The sequence below is a fragment of the Schistocerca americana genome, chromosome 3 (assembly GCF_021461395.2).
Source record: "Schistocerca americana isolate TAMUIC-IGC-003095 chromosome 3, iqSchAmer2.1, whole genome shotgun sequence".
Classification (NCBI taxonomy): Eukaryota; Metazoa; Arthropoda; class Insecta; order Orthoptera; family Acrididae; genus Schistocerca; species Schistocerca americana.
The window spans coordinates 681895712-681904432 of NC_060121.1; the positions used below are offsets into that span (position 1 = coordinate 681895712).

At 40.5% G+C, this 8721-nt stretch overlaps 1 non-coding gene across 1 annotated transcript; it reads left to right on the forward strand.

The window, feature by feature from the left end:
* The first annotated feature begins 7765 nt into the window (after positions 1–7765).
* Positions 7766–7840, forward strand: Trnas-cga. The gene has a single exon. It is a non-coding gene; the product is annotated as a tRNA-Ser (tRNA).
* The last annotated feature ends 881 nt before the right edge of the window (positions 7841–8721 follow it).

The following is an 8721-nucleotide window of genomic DNA, read 5'->3' on the forward strand; positions in this document are numbered from 1 at the left end:
GCGCTCAACATGACCGCCACTAATTTCAATACATTTTGTTTATTGCCTGTTGCTTTGCGTGTTACGGATGGCTACAGCTGCTATCTGTATTCATGCAACAAAATCCTGTGTTGACTCCACGGGTGCCTCGTACAATAGAGTTTTCACGAATCCCACAAATGAAAATCCAGAGGTGTCAGCTCCCGAACGCCAGGTGACTAGGCAACTGGGCCTCACTATCAACCTATCACACAAAATCTTCCGACTCTGTTACAAGTCATATTGAGTATCTACAAAAGTGCATTAAACTGAAGTTTACTCACAGTAAGGTGTATGATCTCGTTTACTCCATACATACATTGTGTAATGGAAACCGCTTACCTACTCATTGACATTTCAGAGACGATAGCACGCAAGCCAAGCCTTTCGAGGATACGTTTATTGGCAATATACGCTCACAAGTTACTCATTTGTCAACCACTAAGCACTACAGCATACATTTTCATACACCCAGTATTTTAGCTTCGAAAAATAGCGACGCCGAAGGACGGGGCAGAACAGGCTCAAAGAAAATTTCCGTTGCGTGAAATAACTGCTGAGACAGACTAGTCTTCATTCATGTTTTAAATAATGAAAAACTGCAGGAGTTACTCATCTTTTCATGCTTAGCACAATGCAGCTTGAATGAAACACCATCACCTGAGAACAGCTTGACCATTTTACTTGACTTTTTGTTATTGTTTTACGGTGAGATTGAGTTTTGTATGAAAGAAAATTTTTGGAACATCCAACGGAAAAGTCGGAAATTGACATCAGTTGCCGTACGTGTGGAATCACACCCAATACGACCGGCTCGACAGATTTGTTTGATTTTCATCTTTTTTTGCGCGTCAATGTTAGGAAAGGGTTTATACTAAAGAAATTTTTGGATAATTAACTGGAAAAGTCAGAAATCAAAATCGACGGTGACAGATCGTCAATTCAGAATGGTTCGAAGGATTTGTTTGAGTTATTCTTTTCCCTTTCTTTGTCTTCGTAATTGTGGATGGTAAAGGTGACTTTGCTATAGGAACAAATAAGATAGGTGTTTGCATTGTGTTTGACAGCTCTGCTGTCACATGTTTTAATAACAAAAGGAATCAGTTTGACTGTTACATACTATACATATACACATGTAATATATTAAAGGGAGATGTTACAAGAAATATCAAAAATTTCTTGTCCGATTTACTTCCAATTTTGACACGATAATCTAACTGACGTACTAACACATTAACAACCAGATACACAAAATCTCAGATAATTATGTCGTTTTTAAATACGGCAATTTTTTGTGCGTGCAGACAGTCGGATTATTTCCCTTGTTAATTACCCCACGTGATGTGATTACGTAATTATTATACGGATGGGAGGAACTTGTGACTACCATAACATTCTTCTCGGTACCCTGAGGTCAAACCAAGAACTTTTGCCGTGCTGTGGTGCAGTCTGAGATTCTAAGCCACTGACAGCCAGACCTGCTGCCAAGCACATACCTCTCGGGAAACAACCGGCGAGGATCTCTTTGAGTTATTGCCAGGCACACAGAGCGGGACCGGCGACGGATTCGCGGTCCCCCTGTCGTCGCCTTTCAGACACGGATTCGCTTGTGCTTAGTACAGCAGGTGATATATATTCCGGCTGCATCCCGGAGGCACTTGCGCAGAATGTGCCAGTCTACTCAAAAGAGGTGGGTCTCCTGGCGTGCGCAAACAGACGTTCCGGCACCGCCGGCCCAAGACTTGGAGACGATTCTAGAAATGCTCGTTGTGCTAGCTTAGCAGGGGAATTTGAGCAGTGGAAGCATCAGGAAATATTTCTCTCGCACACATTCACTGCAAACGTTCTTCGTGCGGAAGTCTCCAAACAATAATGCCGGTGTTGAATCTTGCTTCTGCCTTTCCTACGCGTTGCACCTAGTCTTCCCATTGCCTCGGTTTATTCTGAAAGTTACTTTCCAACAGTAAAAAGAATCGTTTCCAACAGCTCCATGAGAGCTTATATTTAATTCTACTTGCGGAATAAATTATTAGCGTTCGAGTACCAGTTTATTGCGACAAGAAGAAAATTTCCCTGCCAGTCACAGAGACATCTTCGATATGAATGAAATTGTGTATTCCATCGTGTTGACAGCATGCGACCAGGTAACGTAGTTTCTATATTTTTTGAAGTGGTTTTGTTAAGGGCGTATTTAGCACCGTGCTGTCACTAAATTCTTCAGTTCGGACGGTTTATCACCGAAGTAATTCGTCAAATGTATTTCAGATGTTGACTGTTTGTTAGTAATCTGCTCCTACGAGTTCTATGCAACTATAAAGACAGGACTGATAAATTTATAATTCTTCTTTTTCTTTTAGTGTTCAGCCCTGAGGTTGGTTTGCTGCAGTGCACCATTCCTCTCTTCTGTCTGTCTTCCTTTCCACGTACGTGTTACATCCAGTATTATTCATGATCTGTTGCATATATGAAATCCTTGGTCGCCCCCGCCGATCCCTTCCCTCAATAGCACCTTCTGCTATTGTTCCAATTATGTTATTGTGTCTTAGGATATGCCCTACAAGTTTGTCTCTTCTTGTTTGGTTGTGTCTCCACAGAGATTTGGTTTCCTGTTCTCTTCTAAGCAGCTCTTCATTTGTTGCTTTGTCCCTCCAGCTGATCATCATCATCCTTCTACAGCACCGTATCTCCTGGGCCTCTAGCCGTCTTCGCTCTTCTCTCCCATCTGCCCAAGTTTCACATCCGTATAGAGCAACACTCCAAACGAAAGCTTTCACGATTCGTTTCCTTCTTTCCAGACTGATGTTCTCGCTGTTGAGTAAGTTCCTCTTCAGATTAAATGCAATTTTGGCCTCTTGTATTCTGCTCACAATTTCTTTTCGGCTTCTACGATCGCTTGTGATTTTGTTTCCCAAGTAGTAAATTTCTCAGTCACTTTCAGCTCCTCTCTTCCAATTCTCACTCTCAGAGGTTCATATTCTGCTTTTGCACAGCATACCATCACTTTTTTTTTTTTTTTTTGTTTATTCTCATTCAGTACTGATAGCATAGAATCCTTTCCATTGTTCTGAGGACTTACTGTAGATCTTCTTTTGTCTCCGTGACTATATTAGTATCATCTGCATAACGTATCATGTCTATCTTCTGCCCTTTAATTTTAGTTCTCACGTCAGTAGTTTTTCGAACTTGATCTATAGCTTCCTGGATGTAAACGTTGAATATAAGAGGAGGAAAAGCACATTCTGGTCTTACTCCTTTTCTAATATTTGCTTCTTGTTCCTAGTGACAGTTCCTAAACGCTGCCATATCGTTCTTATAGAAACTGTGTATCACACAGATGTCTTTGTACTTTATTCCACTTTTCTTCAACATTCTGAACATCTCTAGCCAGATAACGTTATCAAAGGGATTTTCCAGGTCCACAATGGCAATATAAGTTGCTTTTCGATCAGGAGTCACAGTGCTAGAATCGAATCTCTTCTTCCCAATCCACTTCTCAAGCCAAACTGATCTTCACTTAACATATCCTCCACCTTCTCTTCAATTCTTTTCAGAATTATATTTATGAGAATTTTTGACGCATGTGGTATTAGGCTTAAAGTTCGGTACTGTTCACATTTTGTAGCTGCTGCCGTCTTTGGTATAGGAACAATGATGCATTTCTGGACGTCTGTCGGTATCTCTCCTGTGCTATTGACGAGCCTAGTAAGTTTAAGCAGCATCATTTTCATGCAGTCACCAGCACTCTTTTGTTAATTCTGCAGGGATGTCATCAATACCCGTTGCTTTGTTGTCCCGTGGTTCTTTCAGAGCTTTGTCAAGTTCTTCTTGCAGAATGTCATCTCTCTAGTCATCTTCGTCTACTTCATATTCTCTTCCTATTACCTCCTCCGAAAGAGGAGTTCCGGCATTCAACTCCTCCATGTATTTTTTCCATCCCTTCACCATGCCTTCACCAAACAGAATTTCACCCTCTTTATTTTCTATTATACCTGAGAGTGTTGATTTACGTATGATAAAAAATTTATCTGTTGTTCTGTAGGCTAAATCCGTCTTGCCGTTTCGCATATTTTGTTCCACTTCTCTGTATTTTTCTAAAGAAAATTTTATTTTGCTTTCCTATCTTCTCTATTGACTAAATTCCTTTTTATTCTGCATCAGGCTTTTCTTTGTTCATCAGTTGCAGTTTTGTATAATCTCTTGTTTTCTACAAGCGCTATAACATCTACTGTAAACCATTTCCTCTTGTTTTTGGATTTGGTTTATCCAACTATCTCTTCTGCTGCTTTGTATATACTAAATTTAATTTGATCCCAGTCTTGCTTTACTGCACCACGTTGAAAATGTTTAGCTACCTTGTCTATTTCGTGAGCACAGAGCTTGTCCAGCCCCTCGGTTTTCAGTTTTACTGTCTTATTAGTAAATTGTAAATTTGTCTTGAACATAGTATAAAGAAGCAGTGAGATCAAATACCTTCCTCTCTCCAATTTTTCTAAGTTGCCGTTACTTTTCTGATCTTTGATGTAAATGTCGCGTTAATATTACCACCTGTAATTATTGAACACACATCTTAATATAAGGGAAGTGTACAGAAAAAGTGTTATAAACCAGGGAAACTAAACTGATGAAAGTTTAACATACAGTAAATTTATATTATCTAAGACCTTTAAGACATGTGAACAAACTGTTTTTCTTCACTGAATATGAGCATTTCGAACCGGAAACTGTCAAAGCAGTGAAAGTGTGTTGAATGCTGACAGAACGATATACAGCCACCATTAGACTGACCGCTGTGGGTCCCTTTGCACCACCAGCAAAGGTTTACAAACACAAAATAACGGTGAAACTTCCTGGCAGATTAAAACTGTGTGCCCGACCGAGACTCGAACTCGGGACCTTTGCCTTTCGCGGGCAAGTGCTCTACCATCTGAGCTACCGAAGCACGACTCACGACCGGTACTCACAGCTTTACTTCTGCCAGTACCTCGTCTCCTACCTTCCAAACTTTACAGAAGCTCTCCTGCAAGGTTCGCAGGAGAGCTTCTGTAAAGTTTGGAAGGTAGGAGACGAGGTACTGGCAGAAGTAAAGCTGTGAGTACCGGTCGTGAGTCGTGCTTCGGTAGCTCAGATGGTAGAGCACTTGCCCGCGAAAGGCAAAGGTCCCGAGTTCGAGTCTCGGTCGGGCACACAGTTTTAATCTGCCAGGAAGTTTCATATCAGCGCACACTCCGCTGCAGAGTGAAAATCTCATTCACAAAATAACGGTACTTTCCAAAACTGCAGTCACGCAATATCCGTCGTCAGTTAATCGTGGAGGAAATATCCAACGACTTAGGCGTATCAGAAAGAGAATCAATACACTTAATTCGAAACATTTATGGGGAGAAGGCTGTTGAAAGAAACCAAAAGCAGAGTAGAATGTTTCGGAACTATCTGTATCTTTCTTCGAAAAATCTCACTGCCTTCACATCGTGATTTATTACTTTAATGGAAATGATGGCCGGCCGAATTGGCCGTGCGGTTAAAGGCGCTGCAGTCTGGAACCGCAAGACCGCTACGGTCGCAGGTTCGAATCCTGCCTCGGGCATGGGTGTTTGTGATGTCCTTAGGTTAGTCAGGTTTAACTAGTTCTAAGTTCTAGGGGACTAATGACCTCAGCAGTTGAGTCCTATAGTGCTTTGAACCATTTTTTTGGAAATGATGGAGCACTAATCCACGCCAGGTACGAAGCAATAGTCGAAGAATTTTTGCAAAAACGTATGACGCCGCGACCCTTTGCAGTTGGAAACTGGTACCACCGCGGTCGCAGATGACCAGACAACTTTTATCACCCATTCACTTCATTGGCAGCCAGTAAAGAGCAAGTAAACAAGGGTGAAACGAAGACTTGACGCCAACTGTAGATGGAGTTATTTGCAAACCTGCCAGCGCAGTATTTCAAGACAGTAAAAGCCGACGCAAATTCATTGATCACATTGAGAGAATTATCATTACTGTAATGACACTATTTGAGAGACTCGTAAAGAAATTGTCTCCTTGACCTTTTGCAAGAATTGTCGCAAAAGTAAGGAACGATTAGCAACACACACAGATTGCATGAATGTACATAGATCAGCCGTAATTTGGAGATTAAAGCAAATAACAAATAGAATGTAAAAACATTAACACTCAGCGCAGTTGCTTGTGTGGCATGAAAAGAGCACAATTCTTAATGGGTACGCGTCTTTCAGCCAGTGTGGCAGATATTGTTCACCCGTCAACAATAAATTTTATTTTTTGCAATTATGTGATATTCTTGAGTAACTGTTTGCTTGTATGTTATATCGATATCATTTACGTACAGATTAACTTGTAAATAGAATAACATTTCATAAAGATTCAGTTTACAATACTGTTTAAACATTACTCAATGAATGTTTGTGGTAAAGGAACAGCCAACGGTCTAGGAAAGATCAAAAAATGTTAATATCGACGTAGTTATAACTCTAGTACCCACATATTTTTATCTTTCCCTTTTCCAGAATCACCGCCGACAGTGTTTCATGCGTTACTCTGCGGTGCGAGTACATCTTTTTACACCATCAGCTGGAAGACGCATATCACAGCGCTGCTAAAACACGTGATTTAACCTTTTTTTAAGTAAATTAGGTCAATTGATTGCTCTTCGTGTAATTGCTAGTCTTGGGGTAAGCGATCGAGCAGCAAGAATAGCGTGTGTTGTACACCTGTTCCTGTAAGATACAGCATAAAGGTGTTAGGTACCCCTTCCATCATCACAATATATACGTATCCGCTACTGAAATTCGTAATAAATAACTAACCTATCACAATTTGAGATAAATAGTGATAGCCATACCTGAAAAATTCGAGGAAAAATTACCTGTGTTATCCGTCATAAAATAGTTATTGTCTCTCAACGAAGTTCAGTATGATTCAACAAACAATTTTCGTCGTTTCCTCAACAATATTAAAGTCTGATAGGTAGCGAAGTAAGTGATAATTCTACTTAAGATCTATTTCTTCTAAACAATCTTGACCGAATGTTTATTGAAAACCTGGAGGCCTGTGTACCACCCTATATTTAAGAGTATTAGCATTAGGTGGACTGAAGAGCAATGTATACATTAACGTCGAAACTTCTTATGTATACTTATCCTGTGAAGTGACGCGTTGCACATTTCGATAAAAGTATGGAAGAAAATGTCAGTGATGCATGTATCTAACAGAAAACCCTTGATAACTGGATCAAATACACTTATCATAGTGTGTCACTCTTTTAAACACTGGCCAAAGTGAGACCCACATACTCAACTGATAAAACACATCTGAGATGTTTCCAGAATGAGATTTTCACTCTGCAGCGGAGTGTGCGCTGACACGAAATTTCCTGGAAGATTAAAACTGTGTGTCGGGGATAGACTCGAACTCGGAATCTTTGGCTTTCGCGGGAAAGTGCTCTACCAACTGGGCTACCCAAGCACGACTTACGCCCCGTCCTCACAGCTTTACCTCTGCCACTACCTCATCTCCTACCTTCCAAACTTTACAGAAGCTCTCCTGCGAACCTTGCAGAACTAGCACTCCTGAAAGAAAGGATACTGCGGAGACATGGCTTAGCCACAGCCTGGGGGATGTTTTAAGAATGAGATTTTCACTTTGCAGCGGAGTGTGCGCTGATATGAAACTTCCTGGCAGATTAAAACTGTGTGCCGGACCAAGAAGTAAAGCTGAGAGGACGGGGCGTGAGTCGTGCTTGGGTAGCTCAGTTGGTAGAGCACTTGCCCTCGAAAGGCAAAGGTCCCGAGTTCGAGTCTCGGTCCGGCACACAGTTTTAATCTGCCAGGAAGTTTCAGATCTGAGTTGTGTTGTATTTATTCTAAGTCAGAGGCATGTAATATCCAAATGATTCAGGAAATATCTTATTTTAAAAAAAATTGAAACACACCAGTACAGATTAGATCACGAGTTCTTTGACTACAATCTCTCCCAGTACCCGTAGAAGTGATTCACATTCCTAGATTACATAGGTATTAGAGATATGAAAAAAGAAGTTCAGCATTGGCTGATAAATCCGGGTGCTATATTCTAACGGTAGTTTAGCAAGGTGTAGCCACACGGTTCTGTAACGACTAAAACAATATTTGTGACGATGAAGAAACATGAGAAATGTGGGTACCTGAATTATAAGTTTTCTGATGTTAACCTTTTGTGATCATTCATAGATAGTTGTTTGTGCCTTTATCAGCATCATATGGCATGTAAATTTTAGACAGTTGGTAGCTGAATCGTTGGTAAATTATATCCCGTTTACTAGTTGTTTTGTACAGTGATGGCGAAAACAGAAAATGTAAGCAAAAAATATTATTCACGTAAGCAAACGGTATTATTCAAACATTAATGAGTAAATGCCAACAATAAGTGTTATGGTGACAGGCTAACAACGTCTACCACACAGGCTGGAACAGTACTGCCCATTAAGACGAGATCAATTTCCTGGCTCGAAAACTTGAGCACTGAGAGTTAATCTATACTGGCAGGTAAAACCACAGCAGCGTTGGTATCGAGAAACTAAAATCGTACCACCAATAATTTGGAAAGGAAACTTACATGATACATTATTGACAATGCCATAGTGTGTCGGTAATACTTTAAATTTTAGTAGTGGCCTCTTGAAGTTGCAGCTGATTGATTTATAATTTCTTTGTG